The following is a 17,203-nucleotide window of genomic DNA, read 5'->3' on the forward strand; positions in this document are numbered from 1 at the left end:
GTAGCCAAATCGATTAAACAAGACATCAGAGACACCTTTAATACCCTTGAACTGGAAGAAACAGTGTAAAACTCGTTTCACACTACACTGTTTTGACCTTAACGCAAAAAAGCGGACGGCGACATTTTGTTAGAGGCGTTAAGAAGAGCATATACGCTTTCATATTATACGGTCACGGTAAAATGACGGCTCCGCGCCTTGTAGCAACTGTCTACTGACACTACAGTATACGGCAGCCGGACGGCCGGATAAGTTTAGTGGCGTACGTGACGAAATGCATGTTTTTACATCATACGATTTTATTCGTGCGGCAGAGTTGGAACTAGACTTGTGAAAAAGTATACTAAGCACAGAAACCCTGCATATATCGCGTTTTACCGTACAGTCCGGTTTTTTGCCGTACGGTCATAACCGTGTAGTGTGAAACGAGCCTAACCACTATGAAAAGTTTTTTTTGTTTTATTTCACATATTTACTTTATGAGCTCTTTCACACATGACGACTTTCTCCGTACGGATAAAAACCGTACGGTTTAATAGTAAATTAATAAAATTAAATTAAAATTAAACTAATAAAATTAACTACAGCTTTCACACTGGACTGAGACGGGTTTTCCCCGTACGGACGATTTAAAACAGACGTCTCAACGACTGAAATATACGGCGACCGTGCCGTGGCCGTCTTATCAGTGGCGTACGTGACTACGCGAACGCATTCACAACGGACAGTGGCATCGGGGGTGCGTTACGCTTTAACGACAGGAGACAGCATTGAGTTTTCGAAGCAATAAATTCTACACGGTTTTTGAATCCCCATTGGACAATGCTGAGTACCTGTGGCATGATGGTTAGTGCGTTGGACTGTCATACAAGAGTCTTGGGTTCAATGTGCCTGCCTGTGCCACCTTAATTTAAAAAAAAAAAATAATTTTCGCGGGTATTGTCTCTTGCGAGGAATTGACAAATCCTTAAAGAGTAATTCTTGTCATGAAAAAGTGCTTTCTCAAATTAGCCGTTCGGATTCGGCCTAAAATTATAGGTCCCTTCCATTCCTGACAAACAGTACTCGCACACTAGAATGGATGAGAGTTGTAAGTCACTAGACCCTGGTTCCCAATGGACTGTTGCGCCTCCCAATTTATTTTATTATTGGACAATGCTGTCAAGATCAGAATTTAGTGAGCTTATCATATGCTGCCGGCCGTTGAAATTCCATATCCGAAGGACAAGGATGTGAATCTAGAAACGATTATGAAAAGCTGAGGGTACTGTGCTTGGCGAAACAGTTTAATGGATTAGAAGTGACAGACAGTAGATCGTTTATGAATATAAGGAAGAGAGTCGGAGACAAAACGGAGCCCTGGGGGACACCAGCATTTATTTTATGAATTTCAGACTTGAAACCATAAAAAGCACGAATTGTTTATAAGAGAGCTTGGTGCCAAGCTCTATCAAATGCTTTTGAAATATCATGTGCAATAATCTTACTTTCTCCAAAACGATGTAAAGATTTGTTCCACTGTTGGTGCATACAATTCTTTTTCGTTGTTATATAGTGTACTAATTTAGATTTGTTTTGATACAATATAATCTGATTTGTTAATGCACGATTTCCTGGATCAGTTCACAACTCATTTGCTTTCAATATGTCTAGTTTAAAGTAAATTTTTAAAGAATGTTATCTAAAATGGAACAACGAGTGTGTCTAAGGTAAAAAAATGTACTTCTGGCTTTATTCATAAATATGCTTTTTAAAATTAGCAGGATATGCTTTAAAATCATATCTTCCCATACTATTTAGGAACCCCAAAGAAGGTCCGCCTGAAATTGCGTTCCACCAAAAGGAATGCTAAATCAAGGAAACATATTACATTTTGTTGCTTCTAGACATCAGCTTCCTTACGAGTCGATCATAAAACAACAATAGAAGAGAAAAAAATTTAAAATCGAAACTTTTCGATAACAATCAACATTCGCAATATGAAATATTTAAATCAAGTCGATAATAAAAAAAATTAAAAAATCGACAATCGCAATTGGGGCCGTAGTCTTTTTGAGTCTATTTAAATTCATGTAAATAAAATTAGTGATGATTCTCTTTTTAGTTTCTACAGGCATAAATCTTAAATGAACGCGTAAGTATTTATGCATAACGGTTTTTGAGCACGGAAGCTAAAAACATTATTTAAATAATTTGTCGACATGTCGATTAAACACAGTTATCACATCGAGTTTTATATATAGATGAAAACAGGTATTTCACAATTCTTTCGAATTCTTGGGTTGTGCTTTATGAACTGCGTTCTTAACATCCCCCAACAAATTTGCGATGGGGTTAAGGTCGGGGATTTAGCGGGCTACTCCATAACGGATAATTTCTTCTGCGCAAACTATGATTTTGCCTTTTTTGACGTATATGCTTTGGGTCATAGCTTTGTTGGTATACGCAAACCAACGGCATTTCCTCTTCAGCATAGGGTAACATAACATCCTCGAGAATTTGTATTACTCTTATACCCCTCATGGGATAAATAGGCCCGACCCCGTTATATGGTTTTCTCACATATTCTCGACGACCCTTGGACCCAAAAAGGACGACTTTGCTTTCATCGCTCCACACATTGCCACATCCCTATGCGCTTTAACAAACTCCATTCTCTTTGCCACATGCCTTTTCGTCAAGAATGATACCTTGCTTGAACTTCGGACTGGTAACCGCGCTTATAAAAGATTCATAATATTACAGCGCTTACAGACAGTTAAAGTCCATTTGTTGTATTTCTAGAGCCTATGGAACGGTTCTGTTTTGCTAACTGAACAATTTTTCTGTCAGTTCTTTCAGTAGTCATCCTTTTTGGGCCTCGCGTTTTCAGTTTATTTTGCCATTTTAAGGCGTTACTGACCATTTTTGATGAGCATTCTAGGATGTCTTAAATATGTTCGTACATTTTTCTCTCCAAACGCAGTTTTCGAATTTCTTCAGTACAAAGCCTTGACCGTCCCATTGTTCATTTTTGAACTAATATTTATTAATTTTTTATATGCTAGTATGATACAATTACTTAAAACTTTAAATAGTGAAATATTTACTTATCGAAAAATAAAAAAAAAATTTAATTTTTGAACACTTTTTACTCATAAACCCAAGAGCACTGCTATTTTTATGAACACTCTATATCCAGAGAGTTTAAAATAATGGGTGTTCACCGGGAAAAGTAGGGTATAACTTCAAGCTAAAAGTCTTTAATATGAAAACGAAAGACCGTTAGATGCAAGTAACATGGTCGTTTTTTTTTTGTAAGAATTTTCGTTATTTAAATAATTGACAATCTAATAAAATGTGACCAGCACTGCTATGAACACAACTGTATATTTCAAGCCATGAAAGCAAAGTATTCAAGGCTTTTACATAACTTTATAGTCAGAGAAGTCCAAAGTCAAATAATACTAATGAGAGTTTTCAAAAACTCAGTTGTAACCGTTCGGATCAGGATGTTCTTGCTAGAATAAGAGTGACCAAAATAAATTCAACTATTTTTAGAAGTTAGGATTTCAAACAACTTTATGTTTACAACAATCTTGTTTTACGCTGGCCTTAAAATTTAACTGTATTCAATATGCTCTTATTTAGCAACAAAAACTATTCAGTTTGCTGCATTTTTTAATTTAAAAGGTGTATATTTCAAAAACCTGACCGCAGATAAGATGAGATTTTAATTTAGAGCAAATAAATCTTTTGGAAAAGAATTTTTTTGTTTTGTGAAAAAAGTGTTGACAAGTGAGTGTAATTACTGTGGCATAATTGTTAAGCCATTTTTATGAAACTTGGAGACAGGTTCAAAAAAGACAATAGAAGATCATTTACTGTTGTATTTTAATTTGACATAACTCAAAGTTTGCTGTCGACGTCTTGTTGAAGGACACTCATCATTTATCTCCTCAGTTGCACCACCACTCACATTTAAAGATATCCTTACGCACTTTATTCGTCACCAGGCAGTTGATTGTCTAATATTCTAAACATCTAATAAGAATCTTTCTACGCATTCGTAGGAAGTATGCTCTTCTATGATTTATTTTCATATAAGAAACCAATAGAAGTATTGAAATGCTCTTGCGACTTTGTTAATCATCGTGAATTATCTAGAACTCCGATTTTGGAATTAAATCAAAGGCAACGAATTGGTTCAGAACAAGTTTGCGAAGTGGCCTGAAATGTATTAGCTTCTGCAATCTGGATTCCATCCCAAGTAAAGAAAACTATTAGCGGTAGTTGATACTCATGTTATGTCGTCAATGTACATACATTTCGAACAAAAAGAAAGGGAATGGGACCTTTCTATTTGTTTGAAATCATTATTGTACTTTATGCAAATGAAATTTATTTAATTGATATATAGCTCAAGCATAAAGTTGTATTGAAGATATAACTGGAAAACCTACTATCATTAAAATTATTGTTTAAGCATATTTTAAACAGAAATAAGAACAATTCATGGGGCTTTTGGTTTCAAGATGGCGGATTATGTCTACCCTTTATGAAAGAAAAAGGAATTACACATTCTTGTAAAATGCTTCAAGTTCTTTTATAAAAACAATGCTTCAATTTATGTTAAATTATATATTAAAGTTATTTTGTCCATACAATTATTATTGCCTAACAATTCAAGTGCAAAACATTCAAGAAATAAAGAATGTAAAATTGCATGTATGTACATTGAAAAAGGATTGATTGCTATTATTTTTAGTAGAATTACTTACGACTGTTTGTTTTATTTTTATTTAAAACTGGATAAGAATGAAATTTAAAGTCAGTAGTTAAGTAATTACACACTTTTATTCCTTCTAAAACTAAGATTCATGTACTCCCCTGATTCAGATTCACAAATCAGGTTCACTTCACGTATTTTTTCTTTTTGTCTGAAATTTATGAACAAAATCACTCAAATTAAACGTCAACGAAAATATATACAATCAGTTGCTGAATGCAATTAAGACAAAATCTGTCAAAATGTAAGCAGGGATGTTAACTTTTAGATGTGTCCCACGGTCTTATAATAATCGAAGTGGGAAATATCGGTATGGCACCTTTTACAACAAGCACACATTTCATTTCGAATGTACGTACATTCTGTTGTTTTTTTTAACCCAGGATCCTAATATTTTCTTTCTTTATTCTTTATTTTTTCCATAGAATATATTTAACAAAATTAGTATAAAAGATTTAAATACATGGCTAATAAGCCGTCTGTCGGAAATGCAAATTATATGAATTAAATAAATACGTTTAGAGAGAGCTCAGTTTATAAATTTCATTAAACAATAAAATTATAAAACTAATATAAAAAAAAAACAAACATTATGGTATATGACATAAATAATTATTTCAATTATAATAAATAATAATAAATTAGAACAAAGGTATACGTACATATATAAAATATAAGTTAAACTATTTCAATACACAAATTGGGCCTTAAGTTTAGCTAAAACAAAGTTTATCATAAGACCGCACGTATTAAAAGTTAACTAGCCGACTTGTGCTCGCGTTACTTCGCAAATTGTAACCACAAACATTTTTTTATTCATCTGCTCATGTTCAGTGCAGTACAACTGACTTAACCTACCAACATTTATGTGCTCTTTTTATCGACGTCATTGTAAATACTTTCTTCGAGTTATTTGTAAAGAAAATTTTAACTTAATTTCAGTTTTATTGTTCGAGGAAGTGATACAAAATTGGTAATTCAAGCTATTATAATGAATTGGAAGAATTATAATGTATTGACTTCCTCGAACCAAAAAAATAAAAAACATCTTATTTTTCTTTAGATAAATCGGCATTTCATGTGCACCGCACTGTAGTTAATTAAATGTCCATAGTAACTTAAAAAAAAGAGCCCACACTGCTCAGCGATGTGACGATAGAATTAGAGACACAAACAAATAATGTGTGTGTGTAGGTTAGTTAGTGAACTATAGAATGATGGAAGGGACCTACAGTTTATGTGCCGAATCCGAACGTCTAATTTGAGAAATCACTTTTTCATGACAAGAGTTACTCTTGGAGAATTTGTCAATTCCTTGCAAGAGGCATTACCCGTGAAAAGACTTAAGATGGCATAGGCAGGGATCGAACCCAAGACCTCTGGCATGACAGTCCAACGCATTTACCATCATTCCACGGGTACTACAGTTGATGAACTATACAATACAGAAAAATTGAATATGTAGGTAGGTAGGTAAGAGAAAAAAACGTAACTATTAAATGGAACACATTTTAAGAGAAAAAGAGCATGGGAAGAAAAGAAAATTAAAAATGTTGGAATGATAATGAAATGAAACAAAGCATCGAACTCGCGATTGTGATGGAATCTAATTTTCTGGATAAAATAAATTCAAAAAGTTTATAATTTTACAATTTGTTTTTATTTATTTCTGAGGTTGTATGTTTAGTTTAGAAGTGGTTTAAAGCTTAAAATTTGCGCAACAATATTGACTTTATGAAGCAATGCTAATCTTTGTCGATTTTTGTATAGGTTTTAAGATATATGTATATATATAAGTCAACTAATGAAAAAAAATGTAAAATTAATAATATTTAAGTTTAACAAATAATTAATGAAAAGAATTAAAGCCATAAACACTCTCATAACAATATAGAAAATAATAAAATATATTTCAAATAAATCGGTTGACTACTTTCTGAGATCTTGCGTAACAAACTTTAAAATGGTTTCGCTTTTATATAATAGTATAGAGTATAGATATACATGTTTCTATATGCTAGAGCCTCTGAAGCAAATCGAATGAGAGTTTTCCATCCACTTTCTTCATTTAAAATTGCAAAACATTCTCCAGTTGTAAACAAAACTTTTATTAAAATATAATCTTCAAATTTCCTGTATTATTGGACAATAAGCTAAGAAATGGGAAATATTTTCAGCCAGATTAAGGTTACATAGTGAGCAATTCGGATTTAAATCAATAATTGAGTTCAAGCATTTCAACTCGCATTTAAAAGATGAGACTTATCTTATTGGCAGTAAACTCGTTTCAAAAATAGTTGTCATACTCGAGAGTAAGCTGTTCTTGTAGCAGACTCTCTTGCCCGGGTTATTGGTTTTAGATACATTGTTTCATATATAATAGAAATAAGGTCATAAATTTCGTTCCTAAGTGCTTCTAAATAATCAATACTTAGTGACAACGGATAGTTATTTTCTAATACCAAATCAAACCAGTCTTTAAAAGGAGAGTACCAACCCCGTAGAGCTATCAAAATAATCTTGTTTTTGAATATTGTTATTAGGTCTTACTTACTTACTTAAGGTGGCGCTACAGTCCGGGGCGGACTTGGGCCTCAACCAACAAGCGTCTCCAGCCAGCTCGGTCCCTAGCTAGCTGTCTCCAGTTTCGCACGCCAAGTTGGTTGAGGTCCTCTCCCACCTGGGTGCGCCACCTGAGTCGCGGTCTTCCTCTACTGCGCCGTCCCTCGGGATTGGATTCGAAGACCTTCCGGGCTGGAGCGTTGATGTCCATCCGCTCTACATGACCTAGCCATCTAAGCCGTTGGACTTTGATTCTGCTAACTAGGTCAGTGTCGCTGTACAGCCCGTACAGCTCGTCGTTATATCTTCTCCTCCATTCTCCATCTATGCGTACGGGACCAAAAATCACCCGAAGAATTTTTCTCTCGAAGCATCCTAAGACGCTCTCATCTTTCTTTGACAGGGTCCAGGCCTCAGCGCCATAATTATTAGGTCTACTCATGACTTTAACAATATAGTCTGCGTTAGTTTTGAGGTTTTTTAAGTAAATCGGAGGCAGACCAGTTTCAATGTAAATAGCGTAGTTTATTGTATTAGAAGGTAGTCTAAAAATACGTTTGAAAAAGTAGCGTTGGACTAATTCGATTACTTCTAAATCCTTGTATCCATAAACTTCATTAGCATATAAGAGAAAACTTTTGATAGTTGTTTTAAATACTTTAAATTTAGTCGACGCATCTATAAAGTTACTTTTGAAGAAGTTTGACCACATACAATTGATAGCTGCTTATGCTACCTTCACTTTGTCTTAAAATGAGCTCCAAGATTTAGTTTATGTGTTATAGTAAATCCTAGGTATTTGTAATCAGTCACTTCTTCTATGTTTGTGCTTAATATTCTACATACATACAAATTACTCCCAACAATCATGACCTACCATTTAAATTACTTTCCAGTTAATTCCTTGCCAAAGCGAATTGTGCGTTTCACATCCATCCATCTAACAAATGTATAAGCTTCTTATTCACACTTGCTTTTAAGAGACTCGGCTTTTTAGCTTATTGTGATTGACATCTTTGTATATAGGGTCGGTTGAAGTAAATGTGGACAGTTTTTGCATATTAAGAGAAATGTTTTTTCAGAAAATTTATTTGTATGAATTTTTTTTTTTAAGTTTGGAAAACCGAAATTATATAAATAGAAACCTAATATTCTTCTTATTATGTGTAAATAAATGTATAAAAACACAAACTCGATTTTGGACAGTGTTTACATTTACCCCTTCCTTGTTTACATTTCACCCATAATTTCAAAAATACTGGTGTAAAGGTGGCCAACTACCTTCTGTCCACTAAATGCTAGGAGATCGTGTATGGGGTTAAAATAAACAGATATAAATTTCATTTCAATTATTCACTTGGAAAATTGGTGTGTACATCTACCCCATAAAATGAATACTACCCATCAAAGACGAATTAGGGAATGACCTTCCTTTTTTTAAATAAAAACAACACCATTTTTACAAAAACAAATATATTTAATCACATGCTTTCAAAGCTTTTTGTTAGGAACAAGATACAGGTACCTGGGTAGGCCTAGGCAGTTATTAAAAGAAAACAATGTTTTCGTTCTTCAATTTTCTTTTACATTAATGGTTTTCGTGCTTTTAACATAATATTAAGAGTTGAATTCCAAGTATATCCCCCAAAAGAACTTTCCTTTTTTCAGTCGGCATCAATGCAAAGTAGTTTTTGTGGCGTCCATACTTTTCAATAGCACCACTCGAATTTCGTTTTCTCCAACGGACTTTATAACACAAACATTTCTAAAAGTAACTGATAGTCTGTTACTGTTAATTGTATCAGGAGAAACTGGCTTTCATTAAGTGTTTTGGAACCAACAGGTACTAATTGCTCATGGTCATCGTCATCATCAAATTCCTCATTCCATGAACTGTCTTCATCATATTGGTTAGGTTTTTATCTTCCATAACTTTTTGAAGTTTATCATAAAAGTCGTATACGACAAATGGGTTTCTAGCATCTTTTCTTAGTTTTTGCAGATGTTCTGGTTTTTTTGAAGTTATCTCCGGTTGGCGCTTCAAACATTTCAGTACCAGTCCTCACCTAGGGTATCGTCCTTGAATTGAGTTTTTATTCCGCTGTTTTTTAGATGTTCTCCAACAAGTTCCTTAACTTCATGTTTGTCGCAAGATAATCCCATGTTCACACGAGTAATTAAACATTTAACTATTTCATCTTCAGTCGCTTTTGGAAGGGAGGGTGATCGCCCTGACCCAATTGCATCTAATGATGATTTTCGCCCATTAATTCTTTGAAAGATGACCGATTTCGGGATTTTGTATTTTTCTCGGCTTCGCGGAATATAGTCTTTTTATTCAACACATCTCGTAAAGCGTTTTGAAGATCGTTAACACTTTAATTTACTTGTGGTTTCTTTTTTATATATGTTCAGGGATTTTAAACGCTAAAAATGGAGTTAATCGAAAAAAGTTACAGTAAAAGCGACGTTTACATTTACCCCAAAAATATGTTTACATTTACCCCATATGCTTCAATTACTAGGGCAAATGTAAACATGCAACAAAAACATACAAGTAATGACAAGAGCATGTTTTTTTTCACAGGAACTACTTCAATGCTATTTTAATTATATGTATATAACAAGAAAATAATACTTACGTTGGGAATAAAATCGACTTTTGTTAGAGGTCACAACTCACAAACTTGAATTTCGCTTTGCAAAAACAGCTTTTTTTCACAACTAAAATCTCAAGGAAATTCGAAGAACAACTCAAAGGCAATTTGTTTTTAGATGTGAAAATAACTGCCGTTTACATTTACCCCATGTTTGCAATTACCCCAACCGACCCTAATACCTGTACTAATATTATGGGGGGACAACAGCTTTTGCAGTTTTTTTACTCAACTTTTGTATAAGTACAAAACTTCTAACGCCATCTTGAGGCTACAGCGAACTTAACAAAAAATGCTCCATAGTAGAATTAGGTTTCAAATATAAGGCTGACATCTTTTTTTTTGGTTGATGTAAGAATGATTAACACGATGGAACCTATGTGGGGCTTAATTGTACTTTGCCTTTTACTTAACCCAAGGGTAAAATAGATTTTTTAAACAATTCTTTGAATCGCCATCTGTGCACGGGTGAATTTTTCAAAACCTTCGATAAATTTTGACTAATTAAATAACAGTGCTACACAAAAGTTTGCATACAAGCATAAAATAATTTGTAAGTGCATTTAAAAAAAATGGTTTTTAAGAGGATCGGTTCAGACAACATAAAATTAAAATTTAATTCAAACAAATATCAAAAAAACCTGGGTCCATATGGACACAGTCTAAATTTACCCGGCATACTGGATAATATTCAAACTTGGAAAAGGGTTTTAATAAAATTAATTACAATTTTCCATTTAATGGTTTAGAAAAATATGTTAAAATTAAAAAACTTGTCAGCAAAAAACAAAACCAACGAAAAGAATACCCAAACATAAAAAAGAAGGTAACATCATGACATCATGTATTTGTTTCCTTTAATTATTGTATGAGATAGACTGAGATAGTCATGTAAAGACGCCATACAATCTCACACCACAATACCTCCACCATCATGCTTCACAGTATTTGCATTGCATTTCGGATTAAGGGCATCATTTGGCCTTCTCCACACCCTAAGGCGACCGTCAGACCTAAAAATATTATACTTGGACTCGTCCAATAAAATTACCTAGTGCCAAAGGAAGAAGGCTCGTCAACGTACTTCTTGATACACGCAAGTCTACCTATTGATTTTATTCACTGGTTTTGGCCCATCATACTTTAATAAACCGCTTATCTCTTACTGAGAACTTTGTCAGCCGGATCATGCCTTAGATTCTACCTGCCTTGGTTCTCTGGATCATTGATCGTTCTTCTGGACGTTTGTTTCATAATTTCACTGTAGGACATTCTTTGTTTCACCTAAAGAAACTCTAAAAAACAGTCAATTCTCTAATTTGTCACATTCTAACAAACAACAACGAAACTTTTGCGGAACGAAAATTACATCTGTTTTCCTTTTTTTGTATTTATTTAAACAAGAATTAGAATTTATTTTGGATTATATCGATTATTTTTTTAAATATACTTACTTAAAAAACTTATCGCTTACCGTTCTCGAGCTATAATTATCCTTTTCCCTATTGTATCGCTGTACGCAAACGATTTCATCATTGAAATCTTTTTGACAGGTTGGCTATAGCTTTTATTGAAAATTTCTGTCACAGGACAATAAACTCCTAATTGGAATCAATAATTTTCTATCTATTTATTTATTTTAGGTGGAAATACAAAGATAATGGAACGCTTTTGTTTTGTTTTTTGACAGGTCGTTTATAGCTATCATTAATAATTTATGTCATTGAAAGAAATGTGGTGATTGAAAATCACAGACAAATTTTTACTGATCGAAAGCTGTCATTGGAATTGTGTGCAATTGGAACACAAATCAGTGAAACGATTCGTTTCACTTTTGAATATAAAAGTATCAGCTGTTCAGGATAATGAATTTCTGTCCGGAAAATAAAGAAACACAGTCAAAAATCGATTCAACAAATTTTCCGGATCAATTTCAATGATAGCTATAACCGGTTATAGTCATTAAATGTTTTTTTATTCGTTTTTCTGCTTTGTGCCTTAGGCAATTTGTTTACTGTTGCTTTCATCAGCAACATTTTTAATGATGTGATAGAAATTTTAACACCAACAACTATTCAGTAATATGAAATTTCATGATTAAACAAATTAAAATGGATTTATAAATTAAATAAAACTTTAAATCATTGCACATCATTCATCTTATTGCACATTGAAAAGGGTACAAGTATTTTTCAACTTTCAATTCTTTATAAACGGTAAAATACCGTTTTGCGAAAAATGAAGATTGTTTGTGATTTGCGATGTTTTTAGCGGGACATTAATTAGCCCGTTTTGCAATCAAAGAGTGTATTTTTAAAAGAAAATAATAATTTTTGAAGTAATCAAATATTTCTTTAATGATCTATATTTAATAAATAAAACAAAAATTAATTAGTAATGGCAAACGTAAAATGGTGCCCAAAAGAAAAAATAAGTCTAATCTTGAAAATGAAGTCAAAAGGGCGGAGGGTAACAGACATTTCTAAGTTGTTAGAATGCTCCAGGAAGCTGGTTTATAATGCCCTTCGTCATGTCAAAAAGTTTGGAGTGATTGAAAACGTTATACAAAACTCCCGGGCCAGAAAGACAACTACAAATGAAGATAGAATTATTTATAGGCTATCGACCTAGGATTTTAAACCTCCAGTGCCATTCGAAGTGAACTTTCAACGAACTATGGAGTAAATGTTTTCTCAAGGACCATACGACGCCGATTAAATGAAAACAATTTACGTGGGTGCGTTGCTCAGAGAAAAGCCCTTGTATCAAAAAAAATCTGAAATCTAGGTTACAGTTGGCCAAAGCTCACCTAGACAAACCAACTAGTTTTTGGTAAAACGTTTTCTGGAGCGATGAATCCTTATTCTGCCGGTTTGGATCGGATGAGAAAAAATATGCATGGCGTCCAAAAAAAACAAGGAATATGATCCAAGGTACAGCATTAAGACGGTGAAACACGATGAAGGCAACGTTATGGTTGGAGCTGCTTTTTCATGGCATCGCAAAAGTTGGCACCAACATGGACCAGAACTTGTACAGAGATTTCCTGTTGGATCATAATATGATACCCTACGCAGAATACAATTTGCCGTTATTATGACGCTTCATGCACGACAACGACCCTAAAAACACTTCAAAGTTAGTGAAGTGTGCCTTAGAGGTGAATAAATATACGTTTCGAAGTGGCCAGCACAATCACCCGATCTTAACCCGATCGAGAATTTGTGGAATAATGTTGAACATCACATTGAGCAAAAAAAAAAACAACTAATATAACACAATTGTGGCATGAGATTCAAAATGCTTGGTATGCAATTCCAAAGTCACGATATGAGGCGTTGGTTGAAAGTTTGCCAAGAAGAATTGCTTCCGTACTCATGGCCGTCTTTGTCCTTTTGGGGGCCTGGGCACTTTTCGAAAATGAGGCCCCTGCATGATTACATAAAAATGTTATGTTGTGTAATAAAATCGATGCTTCTGAGGATGTCGCTTTCGATTGACTTCATGGACAAACATATCAATCTTTCTTGAATCATTGTAGTCCTGAGTTCTTTTTTGATTCTTTTAAACTAAGAGAAGGAACGTTCCCATCTGCAATTGGTCACCGTCATACTTAAGAAAATTCTTAGTGTAATTTCAACATTTGGAAATTCATCTTCAATTTTATTAGTTTTTAAAAAGCTCTAGAATTTTGATTAATTTTCAAGGAACCTTTAATGTGTAAAATTTAGCAAAAGATTTGCAGTTCTCTTTTAAGTCTTCGGAATTCAGATTTCTTCATCGAAAAAAAAGTCAAAACATTGGCCAATCTTCGTATGCTGTTTCAAATGAACGCTTAGTGTGTTTTCAATTTTCCCAGTCATAAATTCTGAGGGTTAGAGAGGTCAAATAAAGTCTGGAGTGAGCTTTTTCACCTTGCATCCTTTCAGAAAGGTCCTTTTATTAGGAATCCGGGTTTTTTTGTCTGGCTGATTAATCAAAGTTATCAAAATTGTCCCTGAGCCCAATTACCTATTGCAGTTAGCAAATTTATGCAACATCCAGGGTAATATTTTGTTTTTGAATTAAGGTACTTCTTTTATAAATTCTTTGCAGAGTTCCAACATTCTGTAAGTATGGTAAATTCGAGCGTGGACATTTTTTTGCAAAAACTAAATGCTTAATGTCTGCCCTCTTGTGCCTGTCCTAAATCGTTCGCGATAGACATCAAAGCTTTTTTAATTTCCTGATATCCTTTATATTTATAAGGCGAGAAAGACTTTTTAAAACTTTTTTTGGACCTTAATGAGCAGTCAACACACTCCATCGACAAGAAGATACTGTAAAAAAGTTATACAATTTTTAATAATGTCAAAGAATTTGGTTGCTTCTAAGACACATCCAGTGGCATGCACTCCTACCAAGTTTAATGAGTGCCCTGCACAAGGTACAAAAGTGGCAAATTTACATTTTTCTTTTATTCTTGCCTGGAGACCAGAAGACTTTCATCACATATTTCGCGCGTTGTCGTAGCTTTGACCTCTGCAATCTGTTATCGAAATGTCATGATACTGCAAAAACTTCAGTATGGTTTCCGCTAAATAATCAGTTAATTGGAATTAAGTCCAAAAAACGTTTCAACAGACTCGTGATCTTTTACGTTACGAATAATAAATGTTAGGAAACGCTGATTAATTATCAGCTCAAGAAATATCTCGAAGAACGGAAGCTTCTTAATGACCGACAGTATGGTGTTCGTAGCAATAGGTCCACTGGTGATCTCATGGTCCATCTCACCGAACAGTGGAACAAATCTTTACATCGTTTTGGAGAAAGTAAGATTATTGCACTTGATATTTCAAAAGCATTTGATAGAGTTTGGCACCAAGCTCTCTTATCGAAAATGCGTGCTTTTGGTATTGATGAATCTCTTCTTCGTTGGATTAGAAATTACCTTTCTAACCGTTCAATACAAGTTGTATTGGATGGTTACAAGTCTGAAATTCTTAAAATAAATGCTGGTGTTCCCCAGGGCTCCGTTTTGTCTCCGACACTCTTTCTTATATTCATAAATGATCTTATGTCTGCCACTTCTAATCCATTAACCTGTTTTGCCGACGACAGTACCCTCAGCTTTTCATACTCGTTTATAGATTCACATCCTTGTCCTTCGGATGTGGAACTTCAACGGCAGCGTATGATAAGCTCATTAAATTCTGATCTTGACAGCATTGTCCAATGGGGAATCAAAAACCGTGTAGAATTTAATGCTTCCAAAACTCAATGCTGTCTCCTGTCGTTAAAGCGTAACCCACCCCCGATGCCGCTATCCATGTGCGGCACTTGCATCCAGGAAACTAATCAACTTTCAGTACTTGGTATGAATATCACAGATCACCTCTTATGGAATGATCACATATTCGATATCGCCAAAAATGCTGCCAGATGCTTAGGATTTCTCCGAAGATGCAAGAAATTTTTCACCCCTTCTGATCTGGCTATAATCTACAAAGCTTTTATCCGTCCAAAGCTTGAATATAATTCTCATATCTGGGCAGGTGCCCCCAAAACAAATTTAAATCTCTTGGATAGAATTCAAAAAAGGGCTTTAAAAATGATAGGCGACAGAACTATAATCGAAACATTTACATCGCTAGAACACCGTCGCAATGTTTCATGCCTTTCGTTATTTTATAGATATTTTTACAAACAATGTTCTGTCGAATTAGCCAGTTGCATTCCACCCCTTAAACAATTCAGCCGTAATACTCGCACTTCTAGGAATGCTCATCAGTTTACCCTTGAGCTCAATTTCGGGCGTACTGTTAAGTACAGAGATTCTTTCTTAAATCGCACATCGAGAATGTGGAATGCTTTGGCCAACTCTGTTTTTCCCTCCCATTTTGATGTTCAGAACTTTAAGACCAATGTGCACCGGTATCTCCTCTTAAATCCTTCCCTATTTTCCTAACGCTCGCACTGTGTTTAAATATAAACATATAAAGGGTACTAATAACCCCTTGAGTGCCTGCATATTATAAAAAAAAAAAAAAAAAAAAAAAAAAAAAGTTGATCAACATGAGACAGATCGGTTGTACTATCAACGCTAATTGATAAATATTTTGGCATTTTGACTTCTTTTACAATAGTTTTCAAAACCTGTTTTCCCACGATATGAATAAATTCATTACAGATATTTGCTGAAAGATAGCATGACCACCTGGATTTCGAAATTTGTTTAAATGATCTACGAGAAACGGTTCAAACTCGCTAAGCAACTCAATACATCCCAAATAATTCCCCTTATTGGAAGATCCGAGGATCTCAATGTCACCACGAAATTTAAGCTCTCTCGAAGCTAAAAACTTTACAACTGATACAATCATCTTCAACACTTTTTTTCAGTAACTTACTTTATTTTGATGTTGTGATATTAATACAGTATCTACTCTACCTGTCACTTTTGTTCGTGCTATGTAGGTCTTCATAGATTGTCTATGGGCAGAACTTTTTACATGTGAAATTGTTATTTTATTGATGTGTTTCCAATCGCTACATAAATAAAATTAAGTTAGCTATTCATATTTCTCTTTTAATTTGAATATAATTTCGCAGGGAATGTGATCTAAATTGTTAAGCAAGGAAAGTAGGAATTCTGATCAATTTGGGGGCCCCAGCGGATTACGGGGCCCTGGGCTTGGGCCCAGTGGTAAAGAGGGGTCTGCCTGTACTGCAAAATAAAGGATTCCCTACCGAATACTAAGAAAAACTTAGAATTGATAACTGTAAGTGAAATTTTTTCAAGAAACTGTTGAATGTGCTGTGTGTCCAGGCGAAACATTGATGTTTTTACATTCCATGCTTTTTTCATCTGTAATATGTTAAACATATTAGAGGAAGTATTATGAAAACATAGTGCTATGTATATGTAATGTTAATAAAATATAACTAATTGCATAATAAGAAAAAAAAAGAACATTAAATGGTTTTAATTTTCTTTGACAAGTGTGCTAAATTCTTGTCCACCACTGTAAGTCTGTAACATGTTCAAAAACTAAAAACAAACATTTTACTGACAGCAATAACCGGCCCCTAAATGGGCAATTCAACATCATCATTTGGAACTAACTGTAACAAATTTGAATTTCTTAATAACTTTCGGCACCTTACACAATTTGTTATTTCATTTATAATCTTTAGTTTATAATATCCGTGAAAATATTATTTTATATTGTCC

At 34.0% G+C, this 17,203-nt stretch overlaps 1 protein-coding gene across 1 annotated transcript in view; it reads right to left on the bottom strand.

Annotated features, from left to right (window-relative positions):
- The window catches only part of LOC129942246 (E3 ubiquitin-protein ligase HUWE1), a 37,171-nt gene extending 32,256 nt beyond the window's left edge, over positions 1-4,915 (bottom strand). Inside the window, exon 1 of the mRNA XM_056051100.1 lies at positions 4,761-4,915. The gene's annotated coding sequence lies outside the window, so the exon portion shown is untranslated. The remainder of the gene's footprint in view (positions 1-4,760) is intronic.
- Between the last annotated feature and the right edge of the window lie 12,288 nt (positions 4,916-17,203).

The sequence above is a fragment of the Eupeodes corollae genome, chromosome 1 (genome assembly GCF_945859685.1).
Source record: "Eupeodes corollae chromosome 1, idEupCoro1.1, whole genome shotgun sequence".
NCBI lineage: Eukaryota > Metazoa > Arthropoda > Insecta > Diptera > Syrphidae > Eupeodes > Eupeodes corollae.